We start from the raw sequence: 18,651 nt of genomic DNA on the forward strand, positions 1-18,651 counted from the left end.
AGCCCTTATACTCATATCCCTGCTACTGTCTGCTGTGTTGTTGGCACCCCAGCCAATCCCCACTACTTGCCCTTCAGGTGAATCTAGTCAGCCTTTCTAGAGGTTTTTGTTTTAGGAGGGTCAGCAGTTCCTCTTCTAGCAGCAATCAGTTGTCAATACTCCTTTAGATAAGATTAGTGTCTGCTGTTCATTTTCCCAGTTCTATGCTGGGTTACTACTTGGGAGCCCCTTTGTTTACCCTGGCCAGCAACTCAAAAAAGGTATCTCCTATCTGGCATTGTTGCTTGTTATGTAGCCTTTAGCTATGCATATGGACTCTTAAGAAATTATATTTACCCTTTTAATCTTTGGTTATACTTTCCTTTTGGATGTTTAAGGCCACGCAGTTCGCCCTGATAAACCAATTTATTTTTACTTTTAAGGTCATTTGAGGACCTGTTCCTCAGGGGTCACATGGGCTTGGGAGGATCCCCTGGCTCCTTTCTTTTACCAGTTCCACCTATGTGAAGATAAGTCAAAGGTCCTGCTCGATCATGGTTGGCTGCTCTTGGAAGCATGGAGGATGTGATTCCTCTGTGTTGACCCTCCTCTTTGTAGACTGGACACTGGTTCAAGTCCATTTGGTGGGGTCTCCTTGGCCTCCTTGTTCAAGAGGACAGGTGACCCACCACCATTACAGGACATTTTGAGAGATGCTCATAGTCCCATGGGACTAGTCAACCTAGGAGGGCAAGGAGCAAAAAGTGTCTTTTATGTCCCTCTTACCAAATTAGTATAGGTCTCAAAGAATGGGTGTTAAACATCCAAGAATGTTAGTTCCACAAGTCTGGTACTTTTAATTACTGTGTGCCATGTAGATAAATCTTGGGCAAAGACCAATTGTTCTCATATAAACCTTACCTAGACATATGTTTCTTGATCTGCTATGTATAATTTGTCAGAAGGTTGTAGGAGTAATATGGTTCCCTCTGGTTTTCAAAACTAGCTAGGTATTATTTATCTCTCACATTGTCTCACCCCTCCACCATAGTTTTCCCACTTAAGGTGCCCCCACTGTCTCATCAATTTTTTAAAATGTATTCTGAAGTTGAAATTTTTACTCATCTTCATTGACTTTTGCTCCTTCATTTCCTTTTATTTAGTGAGGCTTGCTGTGGTCAAAGCATCCCCTCTTATCTCCATTTCCTTTGCACTTTAGAAACAATTCGATTACTAAACACAGCATCTTATGGTCCCAGGGTACCAAGGAGGAGGTGACAAGGTGAGACTATATGAATGGTTCTCCACTGATTTTGTATCTTTTCTTATAGGATTGTGGGATGTGCGTGATAAAAGATGGAGCCTATGTGACACATACCTATGGCTGTGTGCCTGGTCCTTAACAACTTGACAGAGATTAGCAATTAAACTTCCCTGGAGAGTCATTCTACAGACAAGGCAAGGTTTGCTTTATTCCTACTTTGTCCTTTCAGAGGCACTGTACAGAGCTCAGTTACATGGAGGAAATAAAGGCAAACAAGCACATTCTGGCTATAAGACTGGACCTTGTGCCCAGGTGTTGGAGCTTTCCTATGTGGCAGTTTCATGTAGAGTCTAAATGAGGCAGGAGAAGGCATCACCTACTCTACTATAGCATGAGCCTATTTTATTTTTTATTTTTTAAATTTTTATTTTTGCTATTGCCTACCACTTTGGGGTTTAAACAAATGAAGGGAAGAATCACAACACCAATAGCCCATTATTGTAATTTAAGCGCCTGCCAGTGGTCATGCTGTTGCTGAAATTTCCTGCTAGTGTTACAAAAGCACAAATACTAACCTTTCTTTTTTTTTTAAGTGCTGGGTGTTGAATCCAGGTCCTCAGCATACTATACAAGCAGTTCTACCATTGAACTATCTCTATGCCTCCCCAAAAGCATTTAATTAATGCAAACTTCATGTTCCTTTAACATCTTGTAGTCCTCCTGAGTTGCCTTGATACTTGGCTCTCCAGCCTGGAGGAGGAAAGGTTTAAAGAAACAGCTCCCTTTCTGTCCCCCAATCGCTAATGCTGCTTGCAATTAGGACCTGCCAGGCAGGAGTCACTAGCTGCTAATCTCAGCTAAACTTCTGGATTGCAAGGCAGAGCAGACAGTCAGGAAGGGCCACATTCTCTAGGAAATAATTCTGTAAGAAAGAGGCTTAGGTAGAACTCAGGAAGAAAAGGCAGCAACGGGCAAACCAAGTCCATTTCCAGGAAAGAAGGATCTGTCTATCTTTCTGGTGCTTGGCCAAAGGAACACAGCTTGAGGACAGGGATGAAGCCATCACTCTGCTTCCCTCCAGCTGGGTTCCCATGCTGCCATCTCTGTAAGCAAGAGCTACTAATGAGAAAAAGCATTAGCAAGGCTTCCCTTGGAATGCTGAGGGCTTCAACAGCCTTGTTATCCATTTTTTGCCATTCACTCTGTGCCAGAGCTCAGGGAGGCAGCCAAGTGGACCAGCCCGCTTTGCTGTACCCACTCATTTGACTTATTAGCAGGATGGTAATTATGCTACAAAGGGATGAAGGGCAATGAGTGGGAGGCAAAGGAGGTGATTTGTGGAATGACAGTCCTGGCACTTCTGCACTCAAGAAGGCAGATAGGAGGAGGAGATTCAAAAGGTGGACAATCTGCAGCCAAGGCTGAGCATCTTATTCACCTTTATGGAAACTTGTTTGAGAATTGCCTCCATAATAAGGCCATCCACCTATTCAGCCTTACAACATAGCTCTCTGCAGCAGGCCCCAAATAGGCCCCTTTCAATAAAGAGTGTGTGTTTGATTATAAGTACTTTTTGGAAACAGTTTTAGCTGCTTGTTCCTTTTTAACTGGCTTAATGCTGTCTCTTTCAAAAGATTTAAGATAAAGTTTGTGTTAAAGCTAGACAAGCTAGAGAGAAGGCTTGTCTAGCAGCTGGGGTGACATATAGAAAATGAGGAGCATTCCTCACAGGGTCACTCAGAAATGTTTGCTGAGGGTTGTTATATCAGGCACTGTTCTAGCGACACATGACAGTGAATCAGCTGATACTCTTGGTTCTTTACAATTTCATATGGGGACATAAAATGAGTGAATTAAGATATAATTTTAGTAAAAATTGTTACAGTGAATAAGAATGAGGCATTATAGATTATGAAATGCTTAAGAAATACTGTGAGGTGATATTTCACTAGGAGTCCATTACTCAAATGTCTAGGTAATAATGCTATCCCAGGCTGAAGGCAAAGCAATGTCCAGATTTGAAGGTAAAAATGAGTCGGAATTCTGAGGGACTCTGAGCCCTTCTGAAGAGAAGGGCTGGAAGCAAAGTGAAGAAAAGGTAAGGGGGACAGACATGGTATAGGAAGGCCAGGCAGGGGAAAGACACACTGGTCAGGAGTTGCTGAAATTTGATTTCAAGAAAATTGGAAAGCATAGAACGGTTTAAATCAAAGGAAGGAATCATCAAGTTCAAGTTTAAAAGCATGCGTCTCAGTTCGAAATGGGGAAGGGTGCAAATCACACGGGACAAGTGTTAAAACCAGGAGCGACTGCAATATTGAAGCAAGTAACAGGTACAGAAGCTGGAACTCAAAATGAAGCATGTGGATTACTCAGTCTTCACACTCCTAAGAAAAGGGCCCTGGGTCTAAATAGCAATCTTCTGCTCCTGTTTTACACTGGTCACTCACTCTGCACGCTGAGGACTCTTTGTTACTTATTGCCCTTTAAATATCCCTTTGGAGTCTGGGAGCTCTCTGGGACATATGGAGTGAATTTTAATTCATTCTTGTACTGGATAGCTTTACTTGTCAACTTTAAACACTTGGATGTGGTGGAGGGGATCTCAATTGAGGAATTTCCTCCATTGGATTGGCCTGTGACCATGTCTGTGGTGCATTTTCTTGAATGTAAAGTGATGTGGGAGGGCCCAGCCTACTGTGGGCAGTACCACTCATGGGCAGGTGGTTCTGTGTATATAAGAGAGCAGGCTGAGCACAGGCTAGGGGAGTAAGCCAGTAAGCAGTGTTTCTCCATGGTCTGTGCTCCTGGTTCCTACCCTGAGCTCCTACTGTGGTTCCCCTTGATGATGAACTGTAAGCTATAAGGCAAAAGAAACCCTCTCCTCCCCAAGTTGGTTTTGGTCAGTGTTTTTATCATAGCAATAGAAAGAAACCAGGACAATTCTCCATGATGATACATAGTAAAACAATTTGGAATGCAGGCGTCACATATGAGGTCCATGTTGTCCTCTTTGAATCCCATTGTTTTTCACTTGGGGATCACAGATGATCATATGTTACCAACAGTCACAATGGGTCTCAAGTACAAGCCTTTACTGTATTCTGCAGACCTCAAGTAATATAGTACCTGGTAAAACATAGGGACTCAGATATATTTCAGAAAATATGAAGGACTAAATGAATGGATGAAGTCTGGATGGGAAAGTTGGTAAGAAATAAGCTAAGTTCAGTCAATCGTAGGGCCAACCACAGAGTGATCTCAGAGTTCATAGCTCTTCATTCTCAATCCATTAAGACTTCCAATATATAGAAAAGGGCCTAAGGAATTCAGTGTAAATTCTGGAGATTTTTATCTGTGGACTTCAGTATCCGCATTAGAAAAGAGAAATAATGTTTTCCACAACCCAATACTCAGGAACAAATGAAATGATGAATTATGTAAAGCCCTCAAATAAGCACTGAGAAAATAACATTCTGATGAGTTTATTAAGCATACTCTTATTTGGCAATATTCTCTGATTATAAACCCTTTGATTTGTGGTATCTTGGATAGTTTCTTTGGAAAAGCTACTGTTCATCAACCTATAGAAATGCATAAATGTATTTTCCAATTTAACATGTCATTTGAAAATTAGAGAAGTTGATTGCTGTTTTGGCCAGCTCCTGGGTACACATGGCATGGATGGTACTGAGGGTTTCGAGATGCATATTTAGAGGACTCCTTCATGCCATGGAGTGGTGTGAAAAACTTGAGAAAAGAGAACTGTTCAGAATCAAGGAAATTTTCCATTTTCTTGACTTTACCTGACAGTGATGATTGTCCAAAGTCTAGGGGTCAATTGGTTCCTGAATTTTCACTTTCTAGATGGTTCTCTGGGCATTAGAAACAACACAGGTCAAGTGCACCTGCTGCTGATAATTGCTGCTGAATGGTTCTTTTTCCTTACTATGTTTTTACTCATATGAATAGTTCCTCAGGTTGACTGCATATTCTACCATAAACGCACCAGGTATTCTTCATCTATTTGTCCTTAAATGCAGCTATCACACTTCAGACTTTCCTAACACGCAACCTGGATTCCTCTGTGTGTATAAACACTGAGTATGATTGTTTGGAAATCCCATTTACGCAGCAGCTCATCATTCAAACCTCAACCATGCATCCTTTTGTTTTCAATTCTGAAAGGTCTAGTTTGAGCCCTGCTTGCTTTCTATCATGTAATCTCTGAAGTATACAAGAAAATAAACTTCTTCCTTTACTAATTTCCACTAAATAAGATTGAACCCACCATAAAAATATGCAAGGATGTATAAGTGTTTATAAAACAGTTGAAAGGGGAATTAATGATCATAGAGAGAAAACACTTACCTGAGCCCAAGCAAACAAAATAACTGAATGGTAGTCTTTTTTCTCCTGAAGTTCTTTCTGTTCCCTCTGACATATGGCACACTTCTCCTGGACCCTTGCCTATGAGTTCCACTGAGTCCTCCTCTGATATTTTCCCATGCCCCACCCAGGATAATAAACAGATTTATTCTCCAGCTTATAGAAAGTCTGATGGCCTCTCCATGGTACTTCTCATGATCAACATTCCAGCTCAGGAAGTCGTTTCCAAAATAAGTGTCAATCAAGATATTGTTCCAACCAAAGGCAATGTTCCTTCTTAGATGGTATTCAGGTGCGAGCTGTTAAAATATTTGTCAGGCCTCAATAGTTCTAGAGTCCCAAGGAGTTATATTCCCCACTCTGTCTCACCTTCCATGTTTAACCACTTCTGTCTTGCAGTCATAGTGAATTATTTGTAGCAAGTACTAACTGACACTTCAACTTCTTAACATTTTCTTGTTTAAAGCCTTGGAATAGCAGTATCTATTTTATATAGGTAAATCCAACTTAATATTTAAATCACCTTAGAAGTAACCTCCTTTAAAATATTTTTCCTACAACTGAGCAATGTCATTTCTCCAGACAAACCAAAGAGTTTCTGTTAACCTGTGCCAACTTCTCCAATCTATTATAACAGTGTGATCACTATCTTCTCGTTTCTGCATCCTCATCTCCAGATAGCATGTATAATCTTTGAAATGCTAGCCAGCTGCTGAATGAATGAATGCATGAACAAATGAACTCGTGCATGAATGATGTTACCCGTGGCAGTTCTTTTCATGGTTCCCGTAAGAACTAAACTTCAATTTTAAAATGATATAAAATCCGAACCCAACAAACACACCATTCTCTTGTTTTCCTTTTTGCTCCTTTTTAAAAAAATTGCCACAGCTTTGACAGCAACTGGATCTGTTGGTTACAAACACTATGATGTGTTTTGGCCCTTGAATTCTATACATTATGGCATATGCAAAAAAGTCATAATTTCAAGATGATAATTTGAATGGAAACAGATGGTATTTCAGTAGTGGCACACATAGATTCTTGCATCTTGCAGGTCATGTTCCCCAGCCCTTCCCCTTGGGAAAATATTACATTTGCCATATTTCTTTCCCCACCTCCCTCTCCCCGCCCCTCTGGCCATATGTTTCATAATGAGGGCACTTAAAATATCATAGAATTGGCCTGTCCTCATGATATTTAAAATATGAGATGTGACAATATCTCAAACATATTTCCAACACATGTCTGCCTAAGAAGAAGAAAAAAAAGCAATGGAAAGAAGTTCACACTGAGTTATTTTGAGGGGAGGTCGGTGAGAAGGGAGGGAGTGTCGTGCTAGGGATTTCAGATAACAGAAAAACTGGCTGCTTTGGCATAACGCAGGAAAGATGGTGTTTGACAAATGTGCTATGGATGTTTTTGGGAAACAGACTATCAGTAGGGAAATATATATTTTAATTCATAGAAGCAAAAAGGCCTGGGCTACCCAAAGAGTTTGGCTATTCATTCTTCAGTCTGCAGAGTGTTTGAGAGAAAGGTCACCCATCTGCTTTGCTGGGTGTGATTCTACTTTGCTGGGATCATCTGCTGAAGGGCCAGCCTCAGGGGAATCTTGGCTAGGCTTAGTTGTGCTGGCAGCAGGTGAAATATCAAATGGGTGAGGATAAATAATAAATGAGCCCATTTTTCATATTTCGATGGAGGGAAATGTTAATAGAGTTAGGGAACATTTGGATTCCCACACTGAAAACAGAAAGGCTTGGTTTCAGAACTGGCCACAGTCTCCAAAGGCCTTGCTATTTCTCTTTCCCAGAATGTGATGAAAAGTGGACTATATTTTTAAGGATCTGTATACTTCATCATTTACAGATGTTTCTGTTGTTGTTTTGTTTTTATTTCTGATTGTCTTTGAGATGAACTTTATAACATATAATCTCTTTTCACATTATTTATTTCTGGGGAAATAGATTCTCCACAGGCTTATTTACAGGGGAATGGGTGCCTCAAGGGTACACGGTCTGTGCAATGAATATGGATGCTAAACTGGAGAAGAAATGTCACAATCATTCTAGAAGTAAAACATGGGAAGGGAAGATGAGGAGGAAGATCATTCTACAAAGTCAATGGCTCATAAAATAACCTTAGAAATACTTTTCACTTTATAGTTCCTCACTTTCCCTTGAAGTATCTATAGCAGAAAAACCATGTACTTCTTTGGTTCTTCAAGTAAGTGATACTCACTTGGAGCAGGAATACTGTAAAGACAATTCAGGTTTTGAGTAGAACGAAAGGGATATCTCTTCGACATTTTATTAGGTGATGGTCTGAGATTTCATTGCTGGCCCTGAGCCCAGAGAAATGAGCTCCTTTGGAGACAGTGGACATATACGGTATAATTTGTTGCAGTACATTGTGACCACTTATAAATGTAGATGATGAGAAAGAAGCCTATAAGCATAAATCTTCTGTAAGCGAACTAATGCTACTTCAAGAGAAAATTAGTAATGGGAGAGAAAAACTAAATCAACCCCATTTCATCAGGATGTACCTGAGGAAACAGCCTTGGTTTTCATTCCCTTTGCAGTCTAAATTCTCTTTACCACCTCCTGTCTAGTGATAGCAGTATCATCACTCAGTTACCCAGACTTGACTCTGCCTTTTAAATAATCTTATGGCTCCCATATAAATGTTCTTCTTCACGCACTTCACAATCTCTCTGCTTTATTCCAAGCTCTCACTTTTGACTCCTGGTTGACTACTTTCAAGTTACTTTTCCATCTTTTCTCCACAGATTCCAGAATGGTGTTTCACAGTTGCGCTATGTTTGTGGCACTTTTATGACCACAAATGGCTCATTTCAGAGCCTTCTCTGTGCCTTGTAAATGAAGTTTGAATACTTTGTTTCTAATTAACCATCTCTGTGATGTGTTCTTTCTACCATGTCCCTACAGAGATGATCAGTTCAGCCTCTATCCTTCAAAATGCTTAACTTGTCTTGTCACCTGCCACTCCATTCTCTCCTCCTGGCACTGCAAAGTAGTCCTATGACTGGCTCAGTGTCCTCTCACTTTGTGATGAGAAGCAGAAAGGTGACTAGAGTAGAAGATATTATGAAGGGGAATTCACATTCTCGTAGCGTTTAATAAAGTGCATTGTCTTAATGGTTCTGCTTTATCATTAGGAATTGCTATTAATCTCTTCCTTTGCCTAACTTAGAATTTGAGATTTATCATAGTCACGCATATAAGAAAAAACTTTATATATACAAACATACCCAGAAAGCGAGACTGAGCAAGTGAGAGAGGGAAAGAGAGAGAGGAGAAAAAGAGAAGATGGAGAGATACCTTTATCTGTGGCATCATAGTGTAGAAGTGGACACTATTGTATTAATATTCCAAGCAACATGTGACCACTTACAAAATTAATTGTTTTAAATGCTGCCTGGAAATGAGATTAATTGTTCTGGTTAAATTAACCTGAATAACAGAAAGATATGTCTCCAAATATAGGAGGGGAAAGTAGAATAAGCTCATAAATTCAACATTCTGAAAAAGAAGCATTGCCTTCAAAAGAAGATATCTCAACTTACAGCAAGGATCCAGCCCTGTTTAAATCCAGGCCATCTGTCAGGAGCAGTATAGTTTTCCCTTTGACAACTACAGAAAGCAGTCCTAGTTTCCCTCTCCAGGTTGATCTATATTCTAGTTTCCATGAGGTGTCAAATGGAATGGTATTGAAGAATTCAACTAGCACAGGGTTCACAAAGTTTCAATTTACTGTGGCATAACAATGTTAAGGGAAGGGACTTAAACAGCACAGAAAGGATCTTTTCTAGTAGTCAAAGTTACCAGAAGAGGTGTGGCTTGAGGTTAGTTCAGAGGAGAAGAGCCGTACTTGTGGGTAAAAGCATTTTTTAAATTAAACACAGTTCACATACCTATTTAGATTAGATTTTTACACAAAGCTTTATACCTACCTATTCAAGATAGAACAAAGCATTGTTTCTATCTTCTTAGGCCCCTACTAGCTGTGACAGATTCTCAAATACTCCTATTTGCTGACCTTAATAGTTTGAGGATTAATGTTCAAGACTTTTGTAGAATGTACATCACTTGAAGTTTGTCTAATTTTTCTTAAACTGTGGTTTTATGCTATTGAGAGAAAGATCATAGAAGACAAGTATGATTTCCATCTCATCATATCCAGATACATGTTATTTCTATGATTTCAGTGCTCCATCATGAAGAGTATGTGTCATCTCTAAAGCTATATTGTTCTTCATATTAAGGACAATTGCCATCTCCTAGACTCTTCTGAGCTTTCGCCTCCCTTTTCCTGTCTCATTATGTCATGCTTATATGCTTTCTCCATGACTTCCCTGTTCTGATCATATCAAGGGTACCTGCTATCTCCGTGATTCCTGTGTCCCATCATGTCAAGGGAACTTGCAATCTCCACAACTTCCCTGTCTCATCATATCAAGAGTACATGTCTTCTCCATAATGTCTCTGCCCTGGAATATCAAGGGTATATGTCTTCATTTTTTCCCATCCCATCATATCAAAGATACATACAATCTTTATGACTTTCCTTCCCCTTCACATCAAGTGTACCAACTTTCCTGGTCCTATAATGTCAAGATACATGTTACCTCCCTAACTTTCTTCTTTCTGTCATACCAAAGTACATGCTATCTCTCTGACTTCACTACTCCCATAATAGCATGGCACATGTTATCTCCATGACTTCCTTGCTTCCCTGCTATCAAGGTACATCCTTTTTCCCTTGCTTAACTCTCACTTCATATCAGTGGTGCATGCCTTGCCCATGACTTCTCTGACAATACTGACTTTGGCAACCTGGTTAAGGTAAAGGTTGCCAGTTTATTCACTGTGAAGTTTCTCTAGGTCACTTCTTTCCATTCTATTGTTTTAGATGCAAATCACTCTAAGTACCACACATCCTTCAAGGTGGACTATCTGCAAAAATTTTGTGGAATTCTATATAAGAAATTGTTATCTACTGCCATTAATTATTTAATTACATAATCATTTTACATCTGTATTTTACTTCTGTATTTTACATGTTACACTTGTATTTGCGTCATACTTTGTGTTATAACACTATATAATGTCATTGATATCCTTGTTTCAGCTTTCCCATTAGGTACTCTCTTGTCTTCTGAATACTTCTGACATCTATCATTGTGTATTCCACCACTGTATATGTAATTATTTATCCTAGCTAACCTCTACTTTCTGTTTTTCCAAGATGTTCTAGATTCGTCTTATACAATTCCAGGCCCAACTGTAGACCCAATCATTTTTTTAAGGAGCTGCACTTTTTTCTTACCTGGAAAATAAGCACCATAAACCAAGATCTGGGTGTTGGCCATGCTTGTTGCTACTTGCAGCATGCAGGACTCAGACGTATAGATATGTACACTGACTTGTATGTGCAAGCATATACACAAACAAATCAAGATGCAATTATCGCTATCATATTAAGATAAATAAGAGGTCATAGTAGTGCCACGTCTCTAATGGAGTGCCACATTCATCACCCAGCCTCCTACTTACTCCTTTTGTTTATCATTAGCCTACAATGTCCAGTGTCCATAGTGAGAAAGCTACCTTCCACCACCTGCCATCTGCTTAATTATTTAATACCAGTATTATGTGTATTGATTTTAGAGTTATTCATTCATCTTCCCACAGGTAAGTTCTTTATCAATGAGAGTGCAACTTAAAGGTCCTTCTGCTCCTGATCTTACAGACTCCACTGATGTCTGAACTTATTTAAGTGAACAATTGTCTTCAGCTTCTTCCAGTGAGGTTCTTTCATAGATGATAATTGTAATAAACTTAGATTCTTCCTTCTGTAATTCCCCCCAACCTCCTTGGCAATTTTTACATCATTTTACTTCTACTTTGCTTCATTCTTTATCCGCTGTAACTAATGGTCCATTTTCTGTCTTTATCGTTTTGTCTCATATGCTACTATATAAATGAAATAATATGTTTCTTTAATGTCATCTTTTCTTTACAACAAATATTTAAATTTCAGCATTTGCAATTCTTGGCATTGGTAGCTTATGTCTTTAGGTTATTGACTGATATTCCAGTTCATAGACATGCTTCAGTTTGATTTCCAGTCATCTGTTGAAGGGCATCTTATGTGCTGCCTGGTATTTGTTGTTATGAATATAGTTTCTAATGAACATTTACGGATAGCCATTGTGGGTGTAAGTTTTCAAATCAGCTGGATAAATATCTAGGTGTACAATTATGAGGTTCAAACTAAGAAAATGTTTATCTTGGTAAGAAATTGACTTTCAAAATTACAGTATAATTTGGTGCTCTAACCATCAAAGACTGAGAGCCTTGTTTCTGCTTGTATCCAGCAATGGGCACTGTAATACTTCATTATTAGGCCACTTCACTAGGTGAGTAGTGATGTCACTCGTTGTTTCACTTTGTACTTCCCAAAAGGCAACTGATCTTGAGCTTCAGGTTCATTTGACAAATACATATTTTTGTAAGTGAGGTATATACTTAGATCTTTTCTTCATTTAAAAATCTGTATCCTTGTAATTAAAGAGTTTTTCCCCTTTTCTCATGTGTATGTGTCTGTTTTTTTTGTAGGGGTGTGTTCATGTGTGTGAGTTCACAAGTATGTGGGCATATTTATCCATGTGTGTGTCCACTAGTGTATTGAGTCCTGAGATTCCTCAATCACTTTCCACTTCATTTACTGAGGTAGGGTCTTTTCCTAAATCCAGCAATCACTGATTCCAGCTAGCCTAGCTAGCTAGGTTGTTCTGTGAATGTTCTGTTTCTTTCTCCTGAGTTACAGGTTAAAGAAAACCACCACTGCTTCCTGGCTTTTATATGACTTCTAAGGATCTAACTTCAGTCCTCACGTCTACACACTAAATGTTTTATCTAATGAGCCATCTCCCCAACTCCTTCCTTATTACTGTGTTTTAAGAAATTATTTTATATATTTTGAACAGAAATTGTTTCTGAGATATTCCTCCTGGTCTATGTTTGTACTTTTCATTCTTTTTTAGAACAGAAATTAAAAAACATAATTCTAATAAAATGCAGCTTACATTTGTTATGTCATGAATCATGCTATTTGTGTTGTATTTGAAACTTTTTCTCTGAAATCAGTCATTTACATTTTCTCTTGTGTGTTCTCTTTTTTTTAATTTTTAAATATGATTTATTTAATAACAACATACTTAGAAGAAGCATGTCATTACAACACAATTGACATATTCAATAACGTTTTCCTGAGGTAGGATGCATCTCTTTCAAATTTGGCTGTAAATTTTTAGGTTTACAGTTGAATTATTACAGTTATACAATATTGTACTCAGTATAAACCCTATAAGACATAAATTAAATGATGTTTTAACCTTTAAAAAGATCTCCATTTCATTATTATAATACACAGTTTCATATAGAAAAATTCTTTTTCAATGCAATTGACATTGGATGTTTGCACATGCATTTCTAATCTCTAAATATCTGATTATTACTAGTCACAGTTGTGTTCTCTTTTTAATAAGATTTTAAATTGTTTCTTTGAGAATTTCATACAATATATTTTGATTATGTTCAGACACCCTCCCCCATCCCTCTCAGATCCAGTCATTTCCTTACACTCCCTCATGTCTTATCTTTTATTTTTTTAAGGCTTGTTAAATTTGCTTTCCCAAAATGTTCTTGGGTATAGGTACATACCGTGGACCCTGGCCACTACCTAGAGTTACAACCCTTAAAGAAAACTGACACATACTCTCCTAGGGATTGCCAACAGTTCTTCAGCTAGTCAGGGGTTTCTTTCCTGCTGCTCTTTCATTCATGTTGGACCCGTGTCTGACTTAGGTTTGCACAGGTGTTGTGCATGCTGTCACAAAGTCTATGGGTTCATATGTGTGACTTCCTTGTTGTGTCCAGAAAAATGTGCCTTCTTTAAATTTATCCACAAACCCTGGCTCTTGTAATCTTTCTTCCCCCTCTTCTTAAATAATCCCTAAGGCTTTGGATGAGAGGGTGTGGTATGCATGTCCCTTCAGGGCCAAGCATCCCAAAGTCTCTTCGGCTCTGTTCATTGACCACTTATGGGTCTCTTTGTTAATTTCCATGTACTTCATGAAGAAGCTTCTCTGGTGAAAGTCGAGAGGTGCATAAATCTATAGGTATATCAATAAGTCACTCGGTGTCAGTTTAATCTATATCAATGTAGCAAAATAATACTAAAATGATCTTCCTTTTGGCTTGTGATCTGTCCAGCCATAGGCTCTTGCCTTGATAACAGTTCCAGATATGAGCTTCATTTTTGTGAAGTGGGTCCAATCAGAAAGTATTTGGTTATTCCCATAGTATTCATGCCACTATTGCACCAGTGGGCATATATTGCCAAGGAAGTGGTTATTTTGGCTCACAGTGTTTGCAGCTGCATATGATGGTGGATTTGTTTTTTTTGCTCCCAGTACCATACATTGCATCTTCCAGCACTATGAAAGCTAGTCAGTACAGATGAAGCTTCAAGGTCAATACCAGATTGATTTCTCCATATTTCTTCTATAACTACAACTCATATGTGTAGTGTGTTTAGGAATAGGGTTTTACCATTAAGTTCTTGAGGACAGCCAAGAGAAATAGCAATAGCCAATACTGTCTGAGGCTCTATGGGAATTCCTCAGTCAACAACTCTGAAAATGAAGGCCCATTCCTGGTGGGCTTTTTATTTGTTAGCCTGTGGTCATCTCTTGGGACATGGTCCCTCTCTCCCCCTCTAAGGCAACTCCATTCAAGTTTTATATATATATGTGTATATGTATATATTTTAGGAAACTTTTTCAGCAATAGGTTTCCTCAGGACTTTTTCTAAAGCCCACTAGTTTTAGTTATCCCTCTCCATACTACCTGCTCTACCCTGTCCTCCTATTCCTTACCCCATTAAACCCTTCCTATTCCATTATTCCCCCTTTCCACTGCATTCTATCTCATCTCTGATATCTCAAATTTCATATGGAGACACACACACACAGATATGTTAATCAAACAATCCTGAATAATAGAAGAACTTCTGCAGGTATCACCATCCCTGATTTCAAATTATTATACAGTGCTATAGCAATTAAAAACAGCATGGTACTAAAATAAAAACAGACATATAGACACATTGATCAGAGGAATATAATAGAAACATCAGATTTTAATCCACCCATTTAAAGCTACCCAATTTTTGACAAAGAAACCAAAAACACACATTGGAGAAAAGACAATGTAACACGTTCAATAAATGTTACTGGTCAAACTGGATAGCAACATACAGACAAATGAAACTAGATCCCCATCTCCCACCCTGTATAAACTCAACTCCGAATGGACCAAGGACCTCAATATAAGCCCTGATACCTGAAATCTGATAGAGGAGAAAGTATGATGCACATTGAAACACATTGGCACAATGAAGGACTTTCTTAACAGAATCCTGGTAGTGAAGGTATTAAGTCCAACAATTGACAAATGGTACCTCATGAAACAATGAGGCTTCTACGGCAAAGGACACCACCATTTGAGTGAAGAGGCAGGCTGCAGAATGGGAAAAATTTATCAGCCATGTATCTGAAAGGGGTTAATATCTAGAATACACAAAGAAATAAATCAATTAATCATCAAAACAAAACAAAATAAATACCCAAATTAGAAATTTAGGCAAGAAACTAAACAGAACATTTTCAAAAGGTGACATATAAACGTTTGAGAATTTTTTTTTAAATACTCAACATATTTAGCCATCAGAAAGTAGAAATTAAACTACTTTGAGAGTTCATCTCACTGAAGCCAGAATGGGTAAGACCCAAAAACAAATGATGACAGAATGTGGGGAGAAGGAGAACACAAATTTACTGCTGGTGGGAGTATGAAGAGATGCAAAGCACTATGGAAAACAGTGTGGAGGGCTCTCACAGTGCTATAAATAGATCTACCGCCTGACAGAGCTATTCCACTTTTCATGGAGCCTTTCCACTCTTGGAAATAAAGTTAAAGGGCTCTATATCCTACTACAGAGATACCTGCTCATCCATGTTCATTGCTGCTCTCTTCACAATAACCAAAAATGGAAACAGATGTCCATCAAATGATGAAGGGAAAATGAAAATATGATACATTTTCACAATGGAATATTATTCATCTGTTAGCAAAAATGAAATTATGAAATTTGTAGGCAAATAGAAGGACCTGGGAATAAACATTCTGAAGGAGGTAACCCAAACCAAGAAAGACAAATGTTATATATCCTCTCCCATAGGTGGATGCTAATTTTGAATCTTTAGGTGTGTTTCAATTGTAAAATACATAGAGATCAAGAAACTAAAAAGATGCCATGGAGGTGGGGTCGGGGGCAGGGTTCTGCAGCTTCTTAAAGAAATACTTTTAGTTTTACATAATTTAGGTCTACGATGCATTTTTGATTAATTTTGTCAAGTGTAAATCTTTGACTGAATTTCTTTTTCTTTTTATTTTATCTTTGTTCTCTTTCCTGCCTGTCTTTCTTTTGTGCATGTGACTATTCAATTGTCTGGCTGTAGCAATCTCATTCTTGCTTCATTGGTTTCCTTCTGTCCCATTATCCAGGATCAACTGATTATATTCATTTCATCTGGACCATTTCTGTTCTCTCTGTTTGACTAAACTATATGTTTATTTTCTCCTCAAGGCTGTATGGTCCTTATCTTTATTTATCCTTCTTTTTTTTTTGCATCTGAAAAACAAACCTAGAATCTTTACTATTCTTTAAACAATTGCCAGGACTGGAACAAAGAAAAGAGAAGACACAACAGCTTTGCTCTGGTCTTTATTATTCATATTGGGGGAGGCTGTTTTCTTATGTTTTTGTTGTTGCTAACAAATACAAATAAAATATGGAAAAACTCTACTTTCAAAGAAGAATCTAACAGTTCAAGAAAAGTCCACAGCTACATTCTAGTTATTGAAGACCTTCAGAACGATTTAAAATCCAGTTACAAACAGGAAGTTGGTAATCACATATCAGAAAAACTGAGTTCTATTAACACCTTTTATTCAGTTACCTACACCAGCAAGAGTTTCCAAAGGCAATTTTTTCCACATCAGGAGGTGGTCCTGACTCAAGAAACAATTTGGATTTGTCCTGCATCCAAAAATGTTTATCAAATCCTGTGTCTCTCACAGGCATTTCAAACATGTAGAAAATAGAAATATTCCAGTGTGTGAAATATCCCAATGTCAGTGGTAAGTCAGTAAGTTTCCTTTGGAGAAAAGGCTGCTAAAACTCCAGTCTATACATGCAAAGTGAGCAGGAAGTTCAGTATTCTTCTTTAAACACCTATTATTCTTTTTTTAACTTAAAAAATGTTATTTTTATTTTATGTCTATGTGTGTATTGCCTGCACGTATGTAAATGCACCTGTGCCAGTGCAATGCACACATTTATCAGAAGAGGCTGTCAGATCCCTTGGGACTGAAGTTACCAACAGTTGTTAGCTGCCATGTGGGTGCTGGGATTCAAAACCTGGTCTTCTGCAAGAACAACCAGTGTTCTTAACTGCTGAGCCATCTCTCCAGACGCAAAACCCATTATTCTTAAAATATCATTCCAGAAGACTAAAAGTGAAGGACTGAAAGTTCAGTAGAGAATGGGAAATGGGTGGAGCACACACCATGAACACAAAGAGAAGGAAAACTGTACAGACTCAAGCAGTTTACAACAAACTACTCTGAGATACCAAACGCGGTTGAAAAAATTATCCATTCTGCTGGAGCTGGGGCTTGTGTGCTACCTGAAGATCCATGCTGGGCAATTCACTGCCTCTAAGCAATATTCCCACCTCCACAGAACCCTAGTTTCTGCACCATGCCTCAGTGAGGTGGGCTCTTATTCCACCCCTCGTCCCACCGCTGGGAACTCTAGGTCTCCGTATGTGGCTGTCTGGATGGTTGTCTTCCCTGGTGACTAGAGTCTTCTCCACATTCAGGGGAACAGCTCATCTGAATAAGATGGGCTTGTTGCTAAGGTTCCTCTGAACAGACTCAGAAAACACATCCAAACCAAAATTGGATAACTTCTTGCCGCTGTTAATGTGTAACTCCATCACTGTCCCATAATTTTGGCAGGAATTCTTCAGCTCAGACTAGTGTACCTAGTGTGACAAGTTCCAGCACCAGGACCTGATGCCTGTCAGGGTGCTTCATGATACCGCCATGCGCCACTTCGCCCTGCTCACCAGCCTTTCGGATTGGCCAGGGTCGCATCTGGGGAGGGATATTTATGTGTTGCTCTTGAATTCTTTGATCTTTCTGAGGACTCTGTAGTACGGCTTTGATTCTGGACCCAGGTGTGGTGGCATTTTAATGACGTGGGCTGGGATCCGGGTCACAGGGACAGCTCTACTGGGAGGAAGGTTCTAACTAGTCACAGACACCCAAGAAAATAATCTGCATATCATCCTGTGCTGCCTGGGCAATGTCTGCTGTCACTGAGGAAGAGCTCTTCTCCCATCCTCCGGAGCATTTTCCTCTAAAGCAGGCTCAGGCATTTCCGGTTGGATCTCAGGTACTGGGTCTTGCTCTTATTCTGATTCAGACTCAGGCTCAGAGTCAGCAACAGGCTCCTCTGTATGAACCCCTACACAACCTGGTTGTTGGTTGTTGGACAGCAGCCCCATCACCTGCACCACCACTGGGTCATTGAGCATAGAGTGAGCTTCCTCATGGTGGGTCTTAGTGTGGCAGTTGGTGAAGTTTTGTGACATCAATTTCCAATGAATTTTCTTCTGTCCCTAGACTGCAAATACTGGCTTTTGATTTGAATCCAGGTCCAAAGGACATAGCAAGAGTTCTTCCCATAAAATCTGAGTGGATTAGCCAGAGAGGACCGAGAATTCTTCCACAGGATGAAGGTGGCAGGGACCCCTTGTGCAAGTGCAGCCACACACATGTCCCCTGCCACCCCAT

The 18,651-nt window shown here is 39.1% G+C and overlaps 1 pseudogene; it reads right to left on the bottom strand.

Moving 5' to 3' along the window:
* Positions 1 to 17,537: 17,537 nt before the first annotated feature.
* On the bottom strand, positions 17,538 to 18,449 carry LOC103749470 (annotated as a pseudogene).
* Positions 18,450 to 18,651: the final 202 nt, after the last annotated feature.

This window comes from Nannospalax galili, unplaced genomic scaffold (assembly GCF_000622305.1).
Source record: "Nannospalax galili isolate Female #2095 unplaced genomic scaffold, S.galili_v1.0 scaffold63, whole genome shotgun sequence".
NCBI classification, from domain to species: Eukaryota; Metazoa; Chordata; class Mammalia; order Rodentia; family Spalacidae; genus Nannospalax; species Nannospalax galili.